The sequence below is a fragment of the Aotus nancymaae genome, unplaced genomic scaffold, assembly GCF_030222135.1.
Source record: "Aotus nancymaae isolate 86718 unplaced genomic scaffold, 86718_ANA_hifiasm-v0.15.2.pri h1tg000058l, whole genome shotgun sequence".
NCBI lineage: Eukaryota > Metazoa > Chordata > Mammalia > Primates > Aotidae > Aotus > Aotus nancymaae.
The window spans coordinates 28,298,072-28,310,936 of NW_026988472.1; positions in this window are offsets into that span (position 1 = coordinate 28,298,072).

The following is a 12,865-nucleotide window of genomic DNA, read 5'->3' on the forward strand; positions in this document are numbered from 1 at the left end:
ACCGCATTTTCAAACATGTTTTTACTGCCCACAGACCAGGAGATTCCCAGGCAGAGAAGTGCCACGAGTCTCCAGCATGGCTGTTTCAGCTAGCGCAGCAGGTCTCTGCACAAAAACTCACACAAATCTGGGTGGCTGTTTCAACTGGTGCCTGGAATGTCTGTGAGACACAGTCACCCATTCAACTGAAAAAAAGGGGGCTGAAACAGGAAGCCTGGTGATCTGGCTCAGCAGGTCCCACACCAACAATGACCAGCAATCGGAAACGCTCTGGATTGAGTTTCACAGCAAGCACAGCTGGACCTGGGATGGTCCAGCTCTGTTGGGGGAAGGGCATCCACCATTACCAAGGCAGTCCACAACTACTGTGGCAGTCCACCATTACTGAGGCAGTCCATCATTACCAAGGCAGTTCTAACTATACCTCTGTAAACAAAATCTCAAGGAAGTTCACACAGCAGCTGGGCAGAGCCCATGGCAGCTCAGCAACACCTCTGCTGGCAGACTGTGACTAGGCTACCTCCTTGCTGGGCAGGGCATCTCTGAAAAAAGGCAGCAGCACCTCAGGAACTTATAATTAAAGCCCCACCTTCCCAGGACAGAGCACCTAGGAACAAAAGGTGGTTATGAGTTCCGCTGTAGCAGAGTTAAACATACCTGCCCAGCAGCTCAGAATGGAACAACAGAACTCACAGCTTAGTAATTGAGGTCCTATAAGGGACAGACTGTCTTCTCAAGCAGCTCCCAACCCCCATGTATCAAAAGAGTCACCTCATAAAGGACAGCTCAGGCTGATATCTGGTGGGTATCCTTCTGGGATGAAGATAACAAAAGAAAAAACTAGCAGCAACCCTTACTGTTTTACAGCTGCCACAGATGATCCGCAGGCAAGCAGGGTCTGGAGTGGACCTCCAGCAGTCCTACAGCAGAGGGGGCTGACTGTTAGAAGGAAAACTAAAAAACGGAAAGAAATAACATCATCATCAACAAAAAGGATGTCCACTCAGAGACCTCATCCAAAAGTCACCAACTACAAAGACCACAGGTAGATAAATCCACAAAGGTGGGGAGAAACCAGTGCAAAAATGATGAAAACATCCAAACCAGAACACCTCTCCTCCTCAAAGGGATCACAAGTCCTCACCAGCAAGGGAACAATGCTGGATCGAGAATGAGTCAGATGAATTCACAGAAACAGTCTTCAGAAAGTGGGTAATAACAAACTTCTCTGAGCTAAAAGAACATGTTCTAACCCAATGCAAAGAAACTAAGAACCTTGAAAAAAGGTTTAACGAAATGCTAATGAGAATGAACAGCTTAGAGAAGAAAATTAATGAATTGATGGAGCTGAAAAACACAACAAGAGAACTTCGTGAAGCATACACATTTCAATAGCTGAATCAACCAAGCAGAAGAATGGATTTCAGAGACTGAAGATCAACTCAATGAAATAAAATGAGAAGGCAAGATTAGAGAAAAAAGAGTAAAAAGAAATGAACAAATCCTCCAGGAAATATGGGATTATGTGAAAAGACCTAATCTATGTTTGATAGGTATACCTGAATGTGACGGAAAAAATGAATCAAAGCTGGAAAACACTCTTCAGGATATTATCCAGGAGAACTTCCCCAACCTAGCAAGACAGGCCAATATTCAAGTCCAGGAAATACAGAGAACACCACAGAGATATTCCTTAAGGAAAGCAACCACAAGGCACATAATCGTCAGATTCACCAGGGTTGAAATGAAGTAAAAATTGCTAAGGGCAGCCAGAGTAAGGTCAAGTTACCCACAAAGGGAAGCCCATTAGACACACAGTAGATCTCTCATCAGAAACCCTACAAGCCAGAAGAGAATGGGGGCCAATATTCAACATCCTTAAAGAAAAGAACTTTCAACCTAGAAATTCATATCCAGCCAAACTAAGCTTCATAAGCAAAGGAGAAATAAAATCCTTTAGGAACAAGCAATTGCTCAGAGATTTCATCACCACCAGGCCTGCCTTACAAGAGCTCCTGAAAGAAGTACTAAACATAGAATGGAACAACCAGTACCAGCCACTCTAAAAACGTACCAAATGGCAAAGACCACCGACACAATGAAGAAACTGCATCAACTAATATGCAAAACAACGAGCTAGCATCAAAATGGCAGGATCAAATTCACACATAGCAATATTAACCTTAAATGTAAATGGGCTAAATGCCCCAATCAAAAGACACAGACTGGCAAATTGGATAAAAAGTTAAAATGCATCAGTTTTTGACTGTATCCAGGAAACCCATATCGTATGCAAGGATAGACATAGGTTCAAAATAAAGGGATGAAGGAGGATTTACCAAGCAAATGGAGAGCAATAAAAAGCAGGAGTTGCAATCCTAGTCTCTGATAAAATAGACTTTAAAACAACAAAGAACAAAAGAGACAAAGAAGGGCATTACATAATGGTAAAAGGATCAATGCAATAAGAAGAGCCAACCATCCTAAATATATATGCACCCAATATAGGGGCACCTCTTTCTTTTTACATAAAGAAAGTTCTTAATGACCTACAAAAAGACTTAGACTCCCACACAATAACAGTGGGAGACTTTAACACTTTACTGTCAACATTAGACAGATCAGCAAGACAGAAAGTTAACAAGGATATCCGGCACTTGAACTCAGATCTGGACTAAGCAGACCTAATAGACATCTACAGAACTTTCCACCCCAAATCCACAAAATATACATTCTTCTCAGGACCACATCACACCTACTCTAAAATTGACCATATAATTGGAAGTAAATCACTCCTCAGCAAATGCAAAAGAATGGAAATCATAACAGTCTCTCAGACCACAGTGCAATCAAATTAGAACTCAGGATTAAGAAACTCACTCAGAACCGCACAACTTCATGGAAACTGAACAACTGGCTCTTGAATGTTGACTGGATAAACAATGAAATGAAGGCAGACATAAAGATGTTCTTCAGAACCAATGAGAACAAAGACACAACATACCAGAATCTCTGGGACTCATTTAAAGCAGTGTCTAGAGGGAAATTAATAGCAATAAATGCCCACATGAGACGCAAGGAAAGATCTAAAATTGACACCCTATAATCAAAATTGAAAGAGCTAGAAAAGCAAGATCAAAAAAAAAAAAAAAAAAAAAAACTCAAAAGCTAGCAGAAGACAAGAAATAACTAAGATCAGAGCAAAACTAAAGGAGATAGAGACACAAAAAAACCCTTCAAAAAAATCAGTAAATACGGGAGCTGGTTTTTTGAAAAGATCAACAAAATAGACAGACCACTAGCCAGATTAGTAAAAAAGAAAAGAGAGAAGAATCAAATCGATGCAATAAAAAACGATAAAGGGGATATCACCACCAATTCCGCAGAAATACAAACTACCACCAGAGATTACTACAAACAACTATGCACATAAACCAGTAAACCTGGAAGAAATGGATAAATTCCTGGACACTCGCATACTCCCAAGCCTAAACCAGGAAGAAGTCAAAACCCTAAATAGACCAATAACAATGGCTGAAGTTGAGGCAGCAATTAATAGCCTACCAACCAAAAAAAGCCCAGGTCCAGATTGGTTCACAGCAGAATTCTACCAGACATACAAAGAGGAGTTGGTACCACTCCTTGTGAAACTATTCCAAACAATCCCAAAAGAGGGAATCCTTCCTAAATCATTTTATGAGACCAACATCATCCTATACCAAAACCCGGCAGAGACTCAACAAGAAAAGAAAACTTCAGGCCAATATCCATAATGAACATAGATGCAAAAATCTTCAATAAAATACTGGTAAACCGATTGCAACAGCACATCAAAAAGCATATCCATCATGATCAAGTAGGCTTTATCCCAGGGATGCAAGGCTGGTTCAACATACGCAAGTCTATAAACGTAATTCACCACATAAACAGAACCAAAGACAAAAACCACATGATTATCTCAATAGATGCAGAGAAGGCCTTCGAAAAAATTCAACAGCCCTTTATGCTAAAAACTCTCAATGAACTAGGTGTTGAAGGAACATATCTCAAAATAATAAAAGCTATTTATGACAAACCCACAGCCAATATCATACTGAATGGGCAAAAACTTTAAGCATTCCCTTTGAAATCAGACACTAGACAAGGATGCCTTCTCTCACAACTCCTATTCAATATAGTATTGGAAGTTCTAGCCAGAGCAGTGAGGCAGGAAAAGAAATAAAGGGTATTCAATTAGGAAAGGAGGAAGTCAAATTGTCTCTATTTGCAGATGACATGATTGTATATTTAGAAGACCCCATTGTCTCAGCCCCAAATCTCCTGAAACTGATAAGCAACTTCAGCAAAGTCTCAGCATACAAAATCAATGTGCAGAAATCACAGGCATTCCTATACACGAATAACAGACTTAAAGAGAGCCAAATCAAGAATGAACTGCCATTCACAAGTGCTACAAAGAGAATAAAATACCTAGGAATATAACTAACAAAGGATATAAAGGATCTCTTCAAGGAGAACTACAAACCACTGCTCAAGGAAATAAGAGAGGACACAAACAGATGGAGAAACATTCCATGCTCATGGTTAGGAACATTCAATATCGTGAAAATGGCCATACTGCCAAAAGTAATTTATAGATTCAACATTATCCCCATCAAACTACCTATGACCCTCTTCACAGAACTGGAAAAAAACACCTTAAACTTCATATGGAACCAAAAGAGAGTCTGCATAGCCAAGGCAATTCTAAGCAAAAAGAACAAAGCTGGAGGCATCATGCTACCTGATTTAAACTATACTATAAGGCTACAGTAATCAAAACAGCATGGTACTGGTACCAAAACAGAGATATAGACTAATGGAATAGAACAGAGGCCTCAGGGGCAATGCCACACATCTACAACCATCTGATCTTTGACAAACCTGACAAAAACAAGCAATGGGGAAAGGAGTCCCTGTTTAATAAATTGTGTTGGGAAAACTGGCTAGCCATGTGCAGAAAGCAAAAACTGGACCCCTTCCTGACACCTTACACTAAAATTAACTCCAGATAGATTAAAGACTTAAACATAAGACCTAACACCATAAAAACCCTAGAAGAAAACCTAGGCAAAACCATTCAGGACATAGGCATAGGCAAGGACTTCATGACTAAAACACCAAAAGCATTGGCAAGAAAAGCTAAATTAGACAAATGGGATCTAATTAAACTCCAGAGCTTCTGCACAGCAAAAGAAACAATCGTTAGAGTGAACTGGCAACCAACAGAATGGGAATAAATTTTTGCAAGCTACTCATCTGAGAAAGGACTAATATCCAGAATGTACAAACAACTAAAACGGATTTACAAGAGAAAAACAAACCCATCCAAAAGTGGGCAAAGGATATGAACAGACACTTTACAAAAGAAGACATATATGAGACCAACAAACATGAAAAAATGCTCATCATCACTAGTCATTAGAGAAATGCAAATCAAAACCACATTGAGATACCATCTCACCCCAGTTAGAATGATGATCATTAAAAAATCTGGAGACAACAGATGCTGGAGAGGATGTGGAGAAATAGGAACACTTTTACACTGTTGGTGGGAGTGTAAATTAGTTCATCCCCATTGTGGAAGACATTGTGGCAATTCCTCAAGGACCTAGAAATAGAAATTCCATTTGACCTAGCAATCCCATTACAGGGTATATATCCAAAGGATTATAAATCGTTCTGTTATAAAGATACATGCACACATATGTTCATTGTGGCACTGTTAACAATAACAAAGACCTTGAAGCAACCCAAATGCCTATCGATGATAGACTGGACAAGGAAAATGTGGCACATATACAACATGGAATACTATGCAGCCATAAAAACAATGAGTTCCTGTCCTTTGTAGGGACATGGGTGAATCTGGAAACCATCATTCTCAGCAAACTGACACAGGAACAGAAAATCAAGCACCAAATGTTCTCATTCATAGGCGGGCATTGAACAATAAGAACACATGGACACAAGGAGGGGAGCATCACACACTGGGGTCTGCTGTGGGGGACTAGGGTAGGGAAGTGGAGGGTGGGGAGTTGGAGAGGGATAACATGGGGAGAAATGCCAGATAGGTGATAGAGGGCTGGAGACAGCAAATCACATTGCCATGTATGTACCTATGCAACAATCCTGCATGTCCTGCACATGTACCCCAGAACCTAAAGTGCAATAAAATATATATATATAAAATAAAATAAAATAAAAATTATTTTTTAAAAAATCAATAAATCCAGGAGCTGGCTTTTTGAAAAGATCAACAAAATAGACTACTGGCCAAACTAGTAAAGAAAAGAGAGAAGAATCAAATAGATGCAATAAAAAATGTTAAAGGGAATACCATCACTGATCCCACAGAAATACAAACTACCATCAGAGATTACTACAAGCACCTCTATGCAAATAAACTTGTAAATCTAGAAGAAATAGATAAATTCCTGGACACTTACCCCTCCCAAGACTAAACAGGGAAGAAGTTTAATCCCTGAATAGACCGATAACAAGGTCTGAAATTCAGGCAGTAATTAATAGTCTACCAATCAAAAAAAGGCCCGGGACCAGATGGATTCACAGCCAAATTCTACCAGACATACAAAGAGGAGCTGGTACCATTCCTTCAAAAACTATTGCAAACAATACAAAAAGAGGAAATCCTCCCTAACTCATTTTATGAGACCAACATCATCCTGATACCAAAACCTGGCAGAGACACAACTAAAAAGGAAAATTTCAGGCCAATATCCATGATGAACATTGATGCGGAAATCCTCAATAAAATACTGGCAAACCGAATCCAACAGCACATCAACAAGCTTATCCATCATGATCAAATTGGCTTCATCCCTGTGATGCAAGACTGGTTCAACATACACAAATCTGTAAACATAAACAGAACCAAAGACAAAAACCACATGATTATCTCAATAGATGCAGAGAAGACCTTCAACAAAATTCAACAGCCCTTTATGCTAAAAACTCTCAATAAACTAGGTATCGACGGAACGTATCTCAAAATAATAAAAGCTATTTATGACAAACCGACAGCCAATATCATACTGAATGGGCAAAAACTGGAAGCATTCCCTTTGAAATCTGGCACTAGACAAGGATGCCATCTCTCACCACTCCTATTCAATATAGTACTGGAAGTTCTAGCCAGAGCAATCAGGCAAGAAAAAGAAATAAAGGGTATTCAATTAGGAAAATAGGAAGCCAGTATATCTCTATTTGCAGATGACATGACTGTATGTTTAGAAAACCCCATTGTCTCAGCCCAAAATCTCCTTAAGCTGATAAGCAACTTCAGCAAAGTCTCAGGACACAAAAATCAATGTGCAAAAATCACAAGCATTGCTATACACCAGTAACAAACAAGAAAGCCAAATCATGAGTGAACTCCCATTCACAATTGTTACAAAGAGAGTAAAATACCTAGGAATACAACTAACAAGGGATGTGAAAGACCTCTTCAAGGAGAACTACAAACCACTGCTCAAGGAAATAAGAGAGGACACAAACAGATGGAGAAACATTCCATGCTCATGGTTAGGAACTCAATATCGTGAAAATGGCCATACTGCCAAAAGTTATTCATAGATTCAATGCTATCCCCATCAAGCTACAATTGACTTTCTTCACAGAATTGGAAAAAGTCACCTTGAATTTCATATGGAACCAAAAAGGAGCCCACATAATCAAGACAATCCTAAGCAAAAAAAAACAAAAAAAAACAAAAAAAAAAAAAGAAAAAAAAAGTGGGAGGCATCACACTACCTGACTTCAAACTATACTACAAGGCTTCAGTAATGAAAACAGCATGGTACTGGTACCAAAACAGAGATATAGACTAATGGAACAGAACAGAAGCCTCAGAGGCAATGCCACACATCTACAACCATTTGATCTTTGACAAACCTGACAAAAACAAGCAATGTGGAAAGGAGTCCCTGTTTAATAAATTGTGTTGGGAAAACTGGCTAGCCATACGCAGAAAGCTAAAACTGGACCCCTTCCTTACACCTTATATAAAAATTAACTCCAGATGGATTAAAGATTTAAACATAAGAACTAACACCATAAAAACCCTGGAAGAAAACCTCGGTAACACCTTCCAGGACATAGGCATAGGCAAGGACTTCATGACTAAAACACCAAAAGCAATGGCAACAAAAGCCAAAATAGACAAATGGGACCTAATTAAACTTAAGAACTTCTGCACTGCAATAGAAACAGTCATTAGAGTGAACCAGCAACCAACAGAATGGGAAAAGATTTTTGCAATCTACCCATCTGCCTGAGGGCTAATATCCAGAATCTACAAAGAACGTATACAAATTTACAAGAAAAAAACAATTGCATCAAAAAGTGGGCAAAGGATATGAACAGACACTTTGCAAAAGAAGACATTTATGTGGCCAACAAACATATGAAAAGAAGCTCATCATCACTGGTCATTAGAGAAATGCAAACCAAAACCACATTGAGATACCATCTCACACCAGTTAGAATGTTAATCAATAAAAAATCAGGAGACAACAGATGCTGGAGAGGATGTAGAGAAATAGGAATGCTTTTATACTGTTGATGGGAGCGTAATTTAGTTCAACCATTGTGGAAGACAGTGTGGTGATTCCTCAAGGATCTAGAACTAGAAATACCATTTGACCCAGCAATCCCACTACTGGGTATATACCCAAAGGATTATAAATCATTCTGCTATAAAGACACATGCACGTGTATGTATATTGCAGCACCGTTCACAATAGCAAAGACTTGGATCCAACCCAAATGCCCATCATTGATAGACTGGATTAAGAAAATGTGGCACATATACACCATGGAATACTATACAGCCATAAAAAAGGATGAGTTCATGTCCTTTGCAGGGAGATGGATGAAGCTAGAAACCATCATTCTCAGCAAACTGACACAAGAACAGAAAACCAAGCACCATATGTTCTCACTTATAAGTGGGTGTTGAACAATGAGAACACCTGGACACAGAAGGGGAACATCACACACATGGGCCTGTCATGCAGTGGGGAGCTAGAGGAGGGATAGCAGGGGGTGGGAGGATAGGGGAGGGATAGCATTAAGAGAAATACCAAATGTAGATGACAGGGTGATGGGTTCAGCAAACAACCATGGCATGTGTATACCTATGTAACAAACCTGCACATTCTGCTCATGTACCCCAGAACTTAAAGTATAATAATAATAATAAAGAGGACGAAAAAAAGAAATCAAGATAATTCCAGTTACAATAGCATTAAAAAATAGTTGGGACTATATTAAACCAAAGGTCAAAGGTCTGTACAGAGACAACTATAAAACGTTGAAAGAAGCCAGGCATGGTGACTCATGCCTGTAATCCCACCACTTTTGGAGGCTGAAGTGGGAGGATCACCTGAAGCCAGAAGTTTGAGACCAGCCTGGGAAACACAGTGAGACCTGTTTCTACCAAAAGAAAATTAAATAAAAACCACTAGCCAGGTGTGATGGTGCATGCCTGTAGCCACACCTGCTTAAGCCCAGGAGTTGGAGGCTTCAGTAAATCATGATTGTGTCACTACTCTCCAGCCTGGGCAACAGAGCAAGACCCTGTCTCAAAAAGGAAAAAAATTGAAGACACAAATAAATAGAATATTTTTCACGGATTGGAAAAACAGTTAAGATGCCTGTACTACCCAAAACAATCTATAGATTCAATGCAATTTGCATTGAATCAGATAGGAGTTGAGCTTTTAATTTGTATTCCTATAAAAACTACAAAGTCTTTTTCACAAAAATAGAAATTGTAAAATTCATAGGGAACCATGAAGACCCCAAACAGCCAAAGAAACCCTGAGCAAAAAGAATAAAGCTAGAGGTATCACACTACCTGATTTCAAAATCTACTACAAAGCTATTTCAATCACAACATTATGGCACTAGCATAAACAGATACATAGATCAATGGAACAGAATAGAAAACCCAGCAGTAAACCCAGCATATATGTTCAACTAACTTTTGATAAGGGTACCAAGATGACACCATGGGGAAACAATAGTCTTTTCATTAAATAGAGCAAGAAAAACTGGATATGCACGTATAAAAGAATGAAACTGCACCCTTATTTTATGCCACACACACATGAGAAAACACAACCCAAAATGTGTTAAAAACCCAAACATAAAACCTGAAACCATAAAACAACACATAGGAAAAGAGTCTCTTGGCATGGGTCATAGCAATGATTTTTTTTTTGGTTATGACATCAAAAGCACAGGCAACAAAAATCTAAACAAGTGGGATGTTGGAAACAGATGCTTGATGTTGCAAAGAAAAATCAGTGCTGAGACAAAGGCTCTCTCAGCAAAGCAATTTTACTTTCTGCATAAAGGGTACACTTGCTAGCAGTCTTGCTACAAGAGTACAGTGAACAAAGGAAAAGCAGACATCTTTATCCTTTAAGCATTTGGGGTTGTCCTTACTGCTGTGTCTGATCTCCATTTGTTCGAGCCAGACTTCACAATCTAAAACTGAACCTGATTGGTAATAACTTAAAACTTCCTTGAATAGGTAAAGGCAATGGAGAATAAAAGGAATAGAGAAAGTCCAAATGAGGAAGGGACAGGAAGTTGCTTGCAAAAGGACTTAGAAAAGTAATAGCATAAATATCTTGGTTAAAGTACAAGGACATAGATTGTACTACGTGCCTGTGAGCATATCTACACAAATATATTGATTCAAGTACAAGGATGTAGAATGTAATACATGCCTGTGAGCATACTAACGGCTACATAGGATAGGGCTTAACAAAGAGTTATTAGCAAAAAACAAAGAGGCTTTGAATAAAGTCTTTAAAACAAACTGTTATTTCTAATACTTGTAATTTATTCTTTAACAAGAAAGGAAATTTTGAAGAGGAACTTTTCTACTTCCCACATGGGATCACATCAAACAAAAAGGCTTCCAAACAGCAAAGGAAACAGTTAACAAAATGAGAAGGCAATTTATGGGTTGGGAGAAAATATTTGCAAGCTACATATAACATAGTAAGTGGTTATCAACCAAAATATATAAAGAGCTCACCTAACTCAATAGCAAAAAAAGGGATACACCGATTTAAAAATGGGCAAAGGATCTCAATAAACATTTCTCCAAAGAGGACATAAAAATGACCAGTATGCTACTTTTCAGGGAAATGCAAAACAAAATTATGAGATCATGTCACATCTGTTAGGATGACCTTTATCAAAAAGACAAGAAATTACAAATGTTAACAAGGGTGTGGAGAAAAGGGAACACTAATACACTGTTTATGGGAATGTAGATTAGTGAAGCCACTGTGGAAAACAATAGGGAGGTTTCTAAATAAATTAAAAGTAGAACTGGCCAGGCACAGTGGCTCACACCTGTAATCACAGCACTTTGGGAGGCTGAGGTGGAAGGGTCTCTTGTGCCCAGGAATTCGAGCCCAGCCTGGGCAACGTAGGGATACTCCATTGTTCTCTCTTTTTGTTTTTTTTTGCGACGTAGTTTCACTTGTCACCCAGGCTGGAATGCAATGGTGCAATCTGGACTCACTGCAACCTCCACCTCCCGGGTTCAAGAGATTCTCCTGTCTCAGCCTTCTGAGTAGCTGGGATTACAGAGGCCTGCCACCATGCCCAGCTAATTTTTTTTTTTTTTTTTTTTTGCAGATGATATAATCTTTTTTTAAATTTTTTCTAATTTATTTATTTTACTTTAGGTGCATACTATATGTAGAGACAGGGTTTCACCTTGTTGATGAGGCTGGTCTGGAACTCCTTACCTCAGGTGATCTGACCACCTCGACCTCCCAAAGTGCTGGGATTACAGGTGTAAGCCATTGCACCCAGCTGGAGAGCCCATCTCTACAAAAAGTAAAAAAGTTAGCCAGGCAAAGTGGGGCACACCTGTGGTCCCAGCTACTCTTGGAAGGCTGAGGGCCACCTGAACCCAGGACGTCAAGGCCACAGTAAACCACGATCGTGCTACTGCACTACAATGTGGGCAACAGAGCAAGACCCTGTATCAAAAAAAACAAAGAAGTACCATATAACCTAGCAATCCCACTTCTGGGTATATATCAAAGGAACTGAAATCAGTAAGGCGAACGGATATCTGCAATCCCATGTTCATTGCAGGATTATTCACAACAGCCAAATATCAAAACAAATATCCGTTGAAAGATGGATAACAAAATTTTGATATAAAGGAATATTTTGGTACAATATTGTTCAGCCTTATAAAAGAAGAAAATCCTACCATTTGTGACAACATGGATGAACCTGGAGAACATTATGATAAATGAAATAAACCAAATACAGAAAAAAAAAGATACTGGATAATCTTATGTGTGGAATTAAAAAGAAAAAGTTGAATACATAGAAACGGAGGGTGGGCCAGGCACGGTGGCTCACGCCTGTAATCCCAGCATCTTGGGAAGCCAAGGCAGGAGGATCACTTGAGAGCAGGAGTTCAAGACCAGCCCAGCCAACACGGTGAAACCCCATCTCTACTAAAAATACAAAAAATAAGCCAGGCATGGTGGTGTGTGCCTGTAGTCCCTGCTACTTGGGAGGCTGAGGCAGGGAAATCGCTTGAACCCAGGCGGCAGAAGTTGCAGTGAGCCGAGATCACGCCACTGCATTCCAGCCTGGGCGACAGAGTGAGACTCTTTCTCAAAAAAAAAAAAAAAGAAAAAAAGAAAAGAAAAGAAATGAAACTGAGGGCAAAATGGCAGCTGCAGGGAGCATGTAAAAAAAATGGGAGGAAGTAGTTCAAAGGGTAAAAAAAAATAGCGGATTTGAAGTCCTG